A 13,881-nucleotide genomic window follows, 5' to 3' on the forward strand; every position below is an offset into this window, starting at 1 on the left:
ACAAAACTGAAGAGAGAAACACACACACTGTTGTACACTAGAGAATGCTTGAAATGTTACAGACATGAATACGTTTATAAAATATGGATCAAGTCCTGTCTGGAAGTCTATATGAAAACAGTTGTTCAGACATGCATCATTCACCTTAACTCACAGCATAAAGAACTACTGTCTAATGCTTGTGTGAGTGCTTGCAGTGAATAAAGAAGGGCGTAATGTATTTCAACTTCGGCAGATCACACACACATTGATGACAGAATGCACAAGTTGGATCTCTTGTCTTACTGCTTCCATCCTCCGTTCCGCAAAACAAAAAATAGATTTGCATACCTTTCAGTAAACACTAACCACATTTTACACTTTATAGCCTATTATGTAATGGGCACCCACCCTATGATTTATACAATGGCCTGGACCAGGATCTGGATCATTTTCAAGGTCCTGAAGAGACCGATTACTAGTCAGCAGGCCCCACATTATATCCCAGAAAAGCTACAGTAGGCATTGGCTGCTGTTCTAGGAAATTTACAAGGTGCTTACATGCATTACATGCTGTGATTTAAAAAGAGAAATTAAAGCTAAATCCATCCAGTGGGTCATGGTGTTAGTGTTGTTACTGGTAGAAGGGAACATTTACATCTGTATAAACTACAGCGTACTTTATAAACACAAACGTCTTCACCAACTTTTGGGGTTACTATAGCGTCACCTCAATAAAACTGTAGTTAAGTGTACTTAATTCCTGACATTGCTTAAAATATTTTGAACGGAGGAAAAGGAATCTACCATGGAATAGCATGAAATAAAATGGATATGTAAAAAGATCTGTATCAGGGATATGGCCATTGGTTAAAACATTGTGCAGGTGAAGCAAACCAGCAGGTTTGGTCCTAATTCCACACTTAAACAGCGGTGGTATTTAGACCTGAGACTGTTCAGATCAACTGAATAGTATTTGGCCAGAGGTGAAACAGTTGATGTTCACTGGGCAACACAGGTAAGGGAGCGGAATTGAGAAAACTGGAATACAGCCGTGTACCAAATATTAAGAGGCCAATGCCATTGGCCACCAACATTAAGGCTAAGGGGTTTGTATAATCCTGCACATTTGAAGTCCCTGAGATAATACTGTTGAATAAAATAAAGTCACCATCTAAAATAGTTTATGCAGTTAAAGCAACGACATAGCAAGTGGCGGCATATTGGAGATTACTGTTCACATACAGCAAGCTCCCCTCACAGGGATGTTTCAAATTATTACAGATCTCTCTGGATCCTAATTATGAAATGTTCAACTAATTCTGCTTTACACAGGGGAGGAATCATCTGAAATATCTTCAGATTCAACAAACAAGTAAGACTGTTGATTCATTATTGCTTACACTACGCAGTACTACACTATCAAGAAGCACAGCAGACTGTGATACAGTAACTTAATATTGCACATGTTTGGCTACGTTTGTGCATTAGAAGCAAACAAATGATGATGCAGAACTCGTTACTCTTTAACTAGTCGAGTTCGTGCAGAACAGACTTACACAAGCATGATAAAATAATACACAACAACATTAAATCACTGAAATAACAACACAAAAATCTTTAGGCTTGACATACCACATTTTAGTGATAAAAGCGGCACATTAGGTATTCCATGATACAGATATAAGTTAACTTTTTGTTTCTGCACTATTCAGTCGTGATAAAGTAAGCACAGGTGGGAGAGAGAGAGAGAGAGAGAGAGAGAGAGAGAGAGAGATAGAGAGAGAGAGAGAGAGAGAGAGAGAGAGAGAGAGAGGAGAGAGAGAGAGAGAGAATATTATGTGAAAATGGTGTAATATTTACTTTATCATATACAGTATAATCCATATGATGATACTGAACACAGGTACCTTGTCAAGACACTCAAGTTTTCAGTTTCCCAGCAATTTCAGCCAGTCAGACTTTATACAGTTTAATGCTTTCCATCAAGTCAAAATGGTAGGGTCTTTCTTATTAAAAACCCCACCCACAACAAATTAAATAAACAAAAATAATACTAAGAATAATAATTTGTTGTGTTTCAACAAGTGTGCTCCATACCCTTAACTGGGACTCGGCTACATGCATGGCAAGACAGGAAAGACCGGTAACCGTTTAGTGCTCACATGGCAACCCTGTGTAAACAGAACATTATTATTCAACAGGTATTTCAATCACCTACAGTGACGTATCACATGTGCAAGAGGCAACACGTCAGTTTCTATAAACAAATAGTTTAAAGATTATGCTATATTTCACCCTGCAGCTGTCAGCAACTGACATATGTAAAACCCCCCCATACACCAATATTTGGATTGGTTCAACTATTGAATGTTTGCTAGAGTAACAGAGTAATGTACTTGGAGGGGTCGCTGGCAGAATTGAACACTGCCATAAACTACAGCAACAAAAAAAAACCCTACAAACAAGCAGAAAAACAAAGCCACAATGAGCTAATGTTACATCCCTCTGGAGTTTAACAGAATCAAATCTAATAAGATGCAAAATATCCTACCACCGTCACTGATGAAAAGACGAAGCAACCACCACTCAACTCAGTCAGCTCCTACTCCTTGCGAGTCTGTCTGTCCCCAATTAAGAGTGCAGCAGGATATTCAATAAGTTTTATGCCGTGTGTACAGTTAAGTGTTCCCTCAAGCTGCTAATGATATGCCTTATGATGAATTACCTTGATGAAAGCCCTGTAGCTGGTCTTGTGACTGCAAATAAAATAAGCCATCTACCCTTCTCGTGAAGGACATATTCTGTGTTGTTCTCTCCAGAAAGGAGTGACATTTATATTCCCGCCAGCATGGGGTGAGATCATCCGAGGAGGCCTGTCGACCGCTCTCAACAATCAACAAAGGCAGTCAAGACTCAGTCTGGCATGAACATGCAGGAGCAGAGGCAGGTTTTTTTTTTAATGGAAGGACAGCAATATGATGTGAAGGCTTTTGCCTAAAGTTTCCTGTCCAGAACATGTTATAAAAGGGGATCCCTTTTTTTTCCTGAACTATAGACGAGTTTGCGGTAGACATGTGGAAGCATGCCTGCTTTGTTCACAGCAGCAAGAAGGTACCACTGGAAGAGTTAGAAAGTTAAAAAGTTAGAAAGACTGGACTTCAACATCACTTACCTTCACATATGAACAGTAGATAAATAAAAAGCATAAATAAAATAAAAATAAAAATAAACAAAACATTGTTGATCATAAAACACAAGGTAGTGGTTCAGTATCTGAAGCAGAATAAGATATAGGTAGAGAAGAACGGTAGAGGGGAACGGGACACCTACTGCTAAAAAAAACCCACTAAATTTCCCATTGCAATGTCCCTCCTTCCTGACTTGTAGCTATCACTGACTGATGCATCGATTTAAATCGACATTGTGAAAGGGTTTAAAAAAAAAAAAAACATGCAGTAACAGTACATGTGGAGCTGTAGATTACTATGTAGCATTGCGAGTAACTTTAAAAACTATTATGCCTATTCAATTGATTACATCAGTGTATGTATATAGTAATCAAATATATTATTATTTTTGTACCAGTTGGGGGGGGGGTCAAAGCAAAAATTAAAAATTTAATAAATTTAAAAAAAGTTGTCACTGTCCACAGCAGTTTAGTAACAACAGTGTTGTCCATGTCTTATTTGAAACAAGATAGTGTCCACATTTAGTTTTAATTAGCGATGACTGGCACTTGCTTACAATCTCCCCAGCATTACTGAATACCTGGGGACTGATGTTGCCGGGATGCTTAATACTTCTGACCAAAAATACAACTTTGAGCTATCTTGGTTTTTTTTTTTTTTTTTTTCTTTTTTTAATTTTTATTCGGGGGGGTAGTTCAGATGAATAAATACAGCACTGCACACATTCCTGGTATTAGAGTGACTCGGTAATCTGTATCCGAGCATCTTACCTGTTGTCACTCTCAGGCAAGAATTTGGACAAGTAAAACACACGCTCAAAAAATCATGCTTTTAAAGACCACGGATGAGGCCTGCAGGGTTTTTACTGAGAACTATTCCAACATCTTTCCTGCTTTCAACAATTGCAATTACGATACCTGTATGTTGTGTACCAGCAGAATGGGGTTTTAGCTGTCAGAACTTATGACAATTTCATGGAAGCTTCTGAGAATTATTAAGACACTGATTTGGAAAGAGCACAAGTCATTTTTGACTTGGGTGGTAAAAGGAACATTTAGAAGAACTTTTAAAAACAGCAAAACTGTAAATAGTTATGATGCTGACAGCTACCCGCAGAGGCATTGGTACATGTTCTCTACGTCGTGATTGGGGGATTTTCAAAAGAAAACGTTTCATGGTAAGCTTGTCTATGTCTATTTCTACTACCATTATTTATATTCTGAAGTATGTATCCATTATATTATAAGAAAATAATGAGAGCTCAGTTATAAAAACTTAGGATGTACGTTTTTTGGATTATCTGAAAAGATACCGGTCCAGGTGTCTCTTGAATCTGCCAAAAACTGACTTATTGCAGTGAATTTGGAAAAGTGCTTACAGTGGAGTTTCATATTAATTAAAACAGTAGGCTTGGCAAGTAAACAGGGTGTCTGAAACCTGCTTGTGCAGGTGAATTTTAGAAACAGAGAGAGAGGTCAAGCTTGATCCAAGCATGGTACAAGTTAATATAAGGCTATTATATTTAACATGTTTATTATAGCTTGAATTTAAATGAATATAACTGGACTCGCCTCTGTATGCTTAGTGGTCTTATTCAAAGGCCTATGATAAACCCCTACACTCTTTGTCAAATACTTTAACACACATTTGTACATGAAGTTAAACTGACCCATTGACAAAACACTGAAAAGGTAAAATAATATGCGGCTAAGAGGGACATATTTTTTAAACTCAGGATAATATAATTAAATAGATCTGGTGTTGCATATTAAAAACAGCTCTGATATATACACATACACTTGTATTGTATTTGGTAGCAAGGACCCTGTGAACTCCAGTTTGCCTAATTTTTAGGGAAAGGAGGGGTGGAAGACAGTGAACCACAAGCTCACATTCAGTTAATTTTGAAAACAGAGTTGACTGGATCCTTCTAGAAAATGTCATTAACTCAAAAGATAGGAACTGTCAAAACAGATTGATGATCAGATTTAACTGGGACTCCTGATGTATTCAATGGAGAGAAAATCCTATAAAAAAAATAAAAAAAACCCCAGTCACGTATCGTGCGACTTGCTAACACGTTGTGTGGTCCATGCTGTGAAGATCTCTGAAAAACTGATTGTTGTCTGGTTGAAGTCAAGTTTCTGCCTTTTGAAGTTCAATATACTGTATCCTACACTACAGTTCCATATACTGGAAGGTAAGTATATATTTGAATTTAATATCTCTTTTATATTGACGCATTGCTATAAAAGGTACAGGATTTATATTTTCGCTTTAGAGAGCAATACATTGAATGTTCTAGAACGTAGCGTTGGGCGCTATCGTTTTTTGCATTTTATAGCCTGAAGGTTAAGCATATGATAACCATTTGTATTACTGTATTGAAGTACTAATGCTGTAAACCTGTAAGGGCACTGGAAACGCCCAGGCTGCCTATAAAAGCAGGGATCCAAAGTGGCTTGCAACCACTTGATCAATTTTCAAAGCATTTAATAAACCGAAAAGAGCACTACTACTGCTCTGATTCTTTAAAACTGCAAATTAAATGAGTCTGTGTGATTTTCTTGAATATTAAAAAGTTGTCTGGACATATAGCTCGCCCAGTGCACAAACAAAACCACTTACAGAAGTTTAAAACATCTCAGTCCTCCTTAAAAGTCTCCCCTGAGTTTAAGAGTGTGCTCAGAGCACACACACACACACACACACACAACACTATAAAAGATTATTATGAGGCAAAAGTACAGAATGTCACCTTTTATTTCTGGTGGTTTCAAGACATACATGTTTTACCAACTAAGAATAACAGCACTTTTAGAGTTCCATCCCCCATTTTATGTGAGCATAAGTATTGGGACAATTCAACTTAAAGCAAATATAAGTAGTATACAAGCTAGTATTTAGGTCGCAAATCCCTTGCATGCAATAACAGCAGTGAGTCTGCGACCCAATGACATCACCAAACTCTTGGTATCGTCCTTTGAAATGCTTTGCCAAGCCTTTACTGCAGCCATTTTCAGCTGTTGCTTGTTTTGGGGAGTTTCTGACTTCAGTCTCCTCTTCAGCAAGTGAAATGCATGTTCAAATCAGATTTAAATCAGGAGATTGACTTGGTCAGTCTAAAACTTTCCACTTCTTTCCCCTGATGAACTCCTTGGTTGCGTTGGCAGTGTGTTTTGGGTCATTGTCCTGTTGCATTGTGAAGCGACGCCCAATGAGTCTGGTGGCATTTTCTTGTACATTGGTAGCCAAGATGCTTCTGTACACTTCTGAAGTCATTCTGCTGCTGCCATCATTTGTTACATCATCAGTAAAGATGAGTGAGCCCGTTCCAGAGGCAGCCATGCATGCCCATGCCATGACACTACCTCCACCATGCTTCACAGATGAGGTGGTATGCTTTGGATCACCTGCAGTTCCTTTTGTTCTCCACACTTTTGCCTTCCCATCACTTTGATAAAGGTTAATCTTCATCTCATCTGTCCATAAAACTCTGTTCCAAAACTCTACTGGCTCATCTCTGTACATTTTAGGAAATTCTAAATCTGGCCTTTCTGTTTTTGGTGCTGATCAGAGGTTTGCATCTTGCGTGTAGCCTTTGTAATTCTGCTGCCAAAGTCTACTGCAAACAGTAGATTGCGACACTTTCACCCCAGCATTCTGGAGGTTGTTGGTGATTTCACGGAGACTTATTTTAGGGTTGTTTTTCACAACTCTGTTCATTTTTCTGTCATCAACTGCTGTTGTTTTCCTGGGCCGACCTGGTCGTTGCCGATTCCTGAAGACACCAGTGGTTTCTTTCTTTTTCAGGACATTCCAAACTGTTGATTTGGCTGTGCCCAACTTTTGTGCTATGGTTCTAATTGAGTTCCTCTTTTCTTTTAGCTCCCTAGTCTTCATGTTGGATTATGCCTACTGACACCAGACGCAGACTCCAAAGGCAAAAGCAAAGGATAGAACTGAGACTACACATTGACAGCTCTTTTATGTTTTAACAATCAGTGCAACAGGAAACACCTGATCAATTAGAAACACCTGCGAGCCAAATGTCCCAATACTGTACTTTTGCTTCATATTCATCTTTTAATCGTATTTTCATATTGCTTGAGTGTACAGCAAAAATAGCAATTTTGACTTCTGTCCCAATACTTATGGAGGGCACTGTATACGATTACTAATGCTCATCTCCGATTCATCCATTTCGCACTGTAAAAAGATCTTTTAGCAACCGACAGAGAATATGGCAAAAAAGATTCCATGTTTCAGTGTTAACACTTTAAATAAGTTACATATTTACGTATCATCATTTTACTACTTAAAAAAACACTGCGTCTGAGTAATTAGAGTTCCTTTGTGCCATGTCTGCAAAATAATGCATTTACCATAGATAGTATGATAAACAGGTTTAAATTTATAAAACATGCAAACAATTGTGTCATTAGTGCATACTCGCTTTCTCTTTTTTAAGGAAGAAGTGAAAACGCTAGCCTAGGGTTTAAACTGTTGTGTCATTTTAATTTAATTCATGGTCTATCTATCATTCAGAAACTTAGTGAAGAAAAATATTTTACGTTCCATTTTATAGGGCACGGTATTCTGGCATTATCTGGACAAGTGCTCTCAGACATAAAACTACAACTGAAGGGGGACTACAGACTACAGTACATTCTGCATCAAGCATAACTGCAGAAGCAGCATATATTTTGATGTCCCATTTAATTGCGTTCTTAAGAAGAACATAGAAAACTGAGATACGGTCTGTTACAGTAAAAGATGAATTCCAAATTATTTGAAAAAACCATCACTTTTAAATAACAATCGGAGCAACAATTTTCAGCCTGCAGACTGCGTAACTGTAACAGCTACTCAAAAAGGAATCTGCATAATTTGCTTTGAAAAGGTCTGGCAGATAACATGCTACAGCAAACAAAATATCCCCTACTGCAGCTTCTGCATAACAAAAAGGGCTTCAAGGGAAACATCCACATGCAGGAATTGTTGCAGCTGGCTGAAGTTAACAGAACAGTAAAGAAAACTGCCAACATAGATTGCATGAGGGCCCTGAGCTTTCAGAATAAGGTCAATAAGATACCAAACAAGGCTAAAAGTCTTACACCGCTACATTAGAACAGAACACAAAAAACACACACACCACTACACTTTACATACCAGACATATTGTATACCATTTCTAAATACCCCTTCTGGCACATCCGACCCGTACAGGTAGTTCTCCACTGGATATTTGTCAAGCTGAGCGAGAACCAAACAGTGAAACTCCTGCCTCACAAGACATCTGAATCCGGCTGCGAGCCGAACCGAGCCAGGGGCGGGGTTAAGGATTTGCATCATTACGTTGCATTAGTCAGTACACACAAAGAAAAACAACAAACATGACGGGCAGAGAGTGTGATGCAACAAAAAGTACACTGAGGACGCTGAGGAAGTGCAGGCTCTTTTTTTCTCTGTGGGAAGATAGAAGTGTTCAGGAAGATCTGGAGTCGTACGTCAGAAATGAGAAAGTTTATGTCCGAATTTTTGACTGTTTGAAGTAAATGGACATAAACTGCGCGTATGGTACACTTGACTCACACACTCAAAAACACAAAATTCTACCAAATTTCTCATCCTTGACCTTCTTTATATAAAAAAAATGCAGAATATAAAACAATTCTGAACTGATTTACAAAAATATAGCTAAACAAAAAACACAGCTGTACCAACGGCTCTCGTTATGCTCATGCAGCTTTTTTTTTTTTTTTTTTTTTACAAAGTACCCAAAAACAAAAAACAGCTAGAAAAAACAAACAAACACACAGCCCTGGCATTCTGTTCCTTCCTCTGGTCACAATACTGTAGGTGAGCATTCCATTGGGTCTAACAGAAACTCCAGCCCCACAGTGAGCAGTGAGTCACTGATTCCACATGAAGATGTTTAGAGTTGTCAAGGCTTAGTTGAAACCCGAAATCAGGTTCTTAAAAGGTGGTCACAATGCAAACTGGTGACATGTTACTCAACGCCCATTTTCATAAAGCTGAAGGTCCCTTTATACACCTCAAATAACACTAAACGTTCCTTAAAATAAAAAAAAAAATGGTTACAGTAACTGTAGGACTGTTTTTAATGATTGTTTTGAAACCCTGTCTTAAGGGCATACTCTGTTTGTTTTTTGCTTTTTTTATTTCTTGTTTAAAATCATCTATTGGGTGTGTTGTGGTATGACTGTTTCTGCCTTGATCATTATTTGCCATGGTTACTGGACTCCTCTAGGGCTGTTTGTGATATACAGCACTGTGCTGTGCACTGAAGCCCGCAGGAGAGGCATTGTGCCCCTATGCCGGTGTTTTGGAACTTATAAGGTCTAAATATTAGGAAAATGTGAATGGTATAATCAAGTAAGAGCTGTAACAGATCTGTTTTTTGTTTTATCAAATAGAAAATGCATTTAAAAAAAAAAAAAAAAGGCTGAGCTAACATTATTATTTTAAGCATTCTGGAATGCTGTCAAACTGCACTAAAATTCCTGGTCACATTTCTGCAAATTCCAGATAAAACGGCCACAGATCTCACAGAAGGACACACCTTTTGGTCACAATTGTCTCAGGATTCCAATGAACTTCAAGTACTTCCTTGGGGCATCTAAACCATTAACAGGATCATCCCAAACCTATGTTAAAAATGCAACAGAACAAGGAAACATGTGTTCCTTTACCAGTTCTCTACCTCCCCCACTCATACCAAGCACTGGCCAAGCCCACTGAATAGAATTATTGTTACCATTATCTGGACCCAATGTACAGTAACTAAATCAATCTAACTAGTGCATGTAAAACTCAACCTTCCACATTTGCTGGAATTTGAAGCCATTTACTTTTTGAAGAATCCCTCAGTTCAACACAACTATGACATCACTCCACTTCTTTGAAAGTATTTATAGAATAAGTCTGTGATAGCTGCTTTAAAATTGTTTGATTCCTTTCAGCAACATATTGTACAGCAGAAAACTCCAGTCTTCTACTGCCAAGACCGAGTCACCATACACAGTTGTTTCACTGGCACAGCTTCTCCACCCCCTTGTCAGCCCCAGTCATTTCTCACACACCCAAACTAATATGCCCGTGCAGAAACAGCATAAACAGCAGTGCCATGCAAATTATGAGACTCTGGAAAATTCTTTGTCCTTTTCCATGAGGAGTTGTGTTTCTATGCTACAAGGTTTTAATCAGGCGAAGTTTACGTGGAATCAATACATCCGTCTCCAAAAAAAGTAAACAATGCAAACACTGTATTACATCAGAATGTGTCAATTAAATGGGAACTGGAAATAAACAAAAGTTAGCTGTATGGACATGTGGGAAAGGACACAAACACCGTGAAACACCCAGTCCAGGAAGTCCAGAGACCAGGGTCATCTGAAGCCAAGGTTGAGACCAGAGTCAGGTCCTTGAGGCCAAAACATAGATTTAGTACATTGACTATCATTGTGTTGAAATCACTGCTTTATAATGAGTTGTTGACTGAACAAAATTGATTTGGCCTTGAAACACATCACCATCATACACTCTTTGTGTCGATCGCAGCAAGATTTAGCCATCCTGGTGACTCCCCATGTCCTATTGTACAGCGGATCAGGAGGTTTTTGAAGCCAGCCTGTGTATCTGTACAGGAATACTACATTCAGAATCCCATTACTGTATTTGAATAGTACTGTAAGCAGATACATCTATATTAGGAGAAAAGAACAGCAATGATGACAGACAGCTAGCTAATTGGCCCGGTTTTATACAGACAGCTTTGAAAGCCAGCACCTCTTCTCAGCAGATTAATGAAACATATTAACCCAAGCTGTCACTACATTCTGTTTATTTCGCACCAATGAAACAAGCTTTTTTTAAAAATATGCTGTCTTTTTTGGTTAAGCGTATGAATTAAAAGAAAAAAAAAAAAGAAAAAGCATATTCAGGAACTTGTTTTGCACCTTTCTGCACACATTCAGCAATTCAAACACTGTATTTTGCTTTCCAGTATTTCTGGTAGAAGATTTGCATGACCTCTACAGTCACTGTGCATTGTGGTCAGGAGGAAATCATTGTTAGACATAACACTTCAGGGCTTTTTCTGAATTGACAAGTCAACAACTCAAATATTTTATTCAGTAATTTATGGCCCACAGCTCAAAAATGTTAAATGTCACAACCTTTACAGTATAATGTTCAGTTTCATAACTGAACCATATTTAAGAGATTACAGTATGTTACAAGGTAATAATGTATTATAAATTACGAGAAGTACGAGTGGACAAGTACAACGCAGTTAGAAGCAGAAAGGAGGAATTACATCTTTAAATTTGGAGTTGCTTTAAATCAGAAAACATTGCAGCTTAAAGCCTTGCAGCTGTGTGTATTTTTCTGATAAGCTGAAACTCGGAGCAGCTGATTCAAATCCCGCGGCGTTCTGGGACACGGGAGAGGAGCGAAGCACGCAGCACAAAAACAAACAAAGGCAGACAGGCTTCCCAGCGACAGCGTGTGGAAGCGACATCGTGTGGGAAGTACTACAAGTACAACGCATTTAGAAGCAGTTTGAAAGCAGGTTGACAGTTGCAGAAGCTACACTAAATTAAAAAAAAAAAAAAATATGGTCTTCAAAACCCAACAGAGCTCAACCAAGTTTGTGTAAAGTGCCGCACGATCCAGGACTTGCTTCAGCGACTAAGCCTGCTAGAAAAGGAGCTGGAGGAAATGAGACAGCAACAGGAGATTGAGGAGCTGACACACCCACAATTCATGGAAGTCTGCACCCCTAGCAGACTGAAAGCCACCAGGGCGATGGAAGAGAGTCGAAACAGCTGGGTTCAGATAGGCAGAAGAGGGGGAAAAAAGAAACTTCGTCAAACACAACCACCAGAAATCCAGACATCCAACAAATTTGAGCCACTTCAACATTTAGATGACCAAAACCAACATCAAGAGAACGAAAGGAACAACACCCAGGACCCTATAAACAGTGCTGGTCAGGCAGCAAAAAGAAGGGAGGTCATGATTGTTGGGGACTCCATACTGAGAAACACAGCAAGTTCAGTTTGCAGTTGGGACCCCCTTACTACAACAGTGTGCTGCCTTCCAGGAGCCTCAGTCAAGCACATCACTGAGAATGTGGACAGGCTCCTAGAACGAAAAGGAGATGACCCGGTAGTAGTCGTCCACATCGGTACAAACAACATTGGTAGAGACAGGCCAAGATCCCTGCAAAACAAATTCAGAGAGCTAGGAAGGAAATTAAAAGACAAGACCAAAACTGTTGTATTTTCTGGGATACTGCCGGCGCCTTGCAAAGGACCACATGGACAACTGGAAATACAAAATCAAAATGCATGGCTGAAATCGTGGTGCACACAGGAAGGCTTCACCTTTCTTGAACATTGGAGCACATTCTACAACAAGGACTATCTATACAGGTGGGACGGACTGCACTTAAACAGAAAGGGAACCAACGTACTTAAATTTGCAGACGACACAAAAATAGGAGGAGTGGCAAACACTGTTGAAGCAGCAAAGGTCATTCAAAATGATCAAGACAGCATTCAGAATTGGGCAGACACATGGCAAATGAAATTTAATAGAGAAAAGTGTAAAGTATTGCATGCGGGCAATAAAAATGTGCATTATAAATATCATATGGGAGATAGTGAAATTGAAGAAGGGAACTATGAAAAAGACCTAGGAGTTTATGTTGACTCAGAAATGTCTTCATCTAGACAATGTGGGGAAGCTATAAAAAAGGCTAACAAGATGCTCGGATATATTGTGTGAAGTTCTGAATTTAAATCAAGGGAAGTAATGTTAAAACTCTACAATGCATTAGTAAGACCTCACCTAGAATATTGTGTTCAGTTCTGGTCATCTCATTACAAAAAGCATATTGCTGCTCTAGAAAGAGTGCAAAGAAGAGCAAGTAGAATTATCCCGGGTTTAAAAGGCATGTCGTATGCAGACAGGCTAAAAGAATTGAATCTATTCAGTCTTGAACAAAGAAGACTACGCGGCGATCTGATTCAAACATTCAAAATCCTAAAAGGTATAGACAATGTCGACCCAGGGGACTTCTTTGACCTGAAAAAAGAAACAAGGACCAGGGGTCACAAATGGAGATTAGATAAAGGGGCATTCAGAACAGAAAATAGGAGGCACTATTTTACACAGAGAATTGTGAGGGTCTGGAACCAACTCCCCAGTAATGTTGTTGAAGCTGACACCCTGGGATCCTTCAAGAAGCTGCTTGATGAGATTCTGGCATCAATAAGCTACTAACAACCAAACGAGCAAGATGGGCTGAATGGCCTCCTCTCATTTGTAAACTTTCTTATGTTCTTATGTTCTAATGTAACAGAGTTAATAAAGCCTGAGATCATTGTCCTCGGATAACTTTTAAAGAGCAGGGCTCGAGCATCTATGGCAACAGAAGTAATTAAAAATCAGCATCATCTCAGCCATGCTTTATTTTCCATTTTGTTACTGAGTAATAACGGAACAGCCAACCTCCATAGAAAACAACGGGAGAGCAGTCTGGATGTATAATTTATTTGGGCATATTTCTAACAAGTGTTAGAAATATGCCCAAATAGTGTATTCTTGTACAGTACTCATCACATATTAGATCGATTATGTATATACTTGTTCATGTCTGTTTATTCATTATCAGAAAAAAG

At 38.8% G+C, this 13,881-nt stretch overlaps 1 protein-coding gene across 6 annotated transcripts in view; it reads right to left on the reverse strand.

The window, feature by feature from the left end:
• LOC117402799 (CSC1-like protein 2) overlaps window positions 1–13,881 on the reverse strand; it is a 104,360-nt gene that overhangs the window by 68,607 nt on the left and 21,872 nt on the right. The window contains exon 1 of one of the 6 annotated variants that reach the window (XM_034921322.2): window positions 2,708–2,726. The exons of the other annotated variants lie outside the window; for them this stretch is intronic. The gene's annotated coding sequence lies outside the window, so the exon portion shown is untranslated. Of the gene's footprint in view, window positions 1–2,707; window positions 2,727–13,881 lie in introns of those variants that run through there. 6 annotated transcript variants of the gene reach the window in all.

Source organism: Acipenser ruthenus, chromosome 5 (genome assembly GCF_902713425.1).
Source record: "Acipenser ruthenus chromosome 5, fAciRut3.2 maternal haplotype, whole genome shotgun sequence".
Taxonomy (NCBI): Eukaryota; Metazoa; Chordata; class Actinopteri; order Acipenseriformes; family Acipenseridae; genus Acipenser; species Acipenser ruthenus.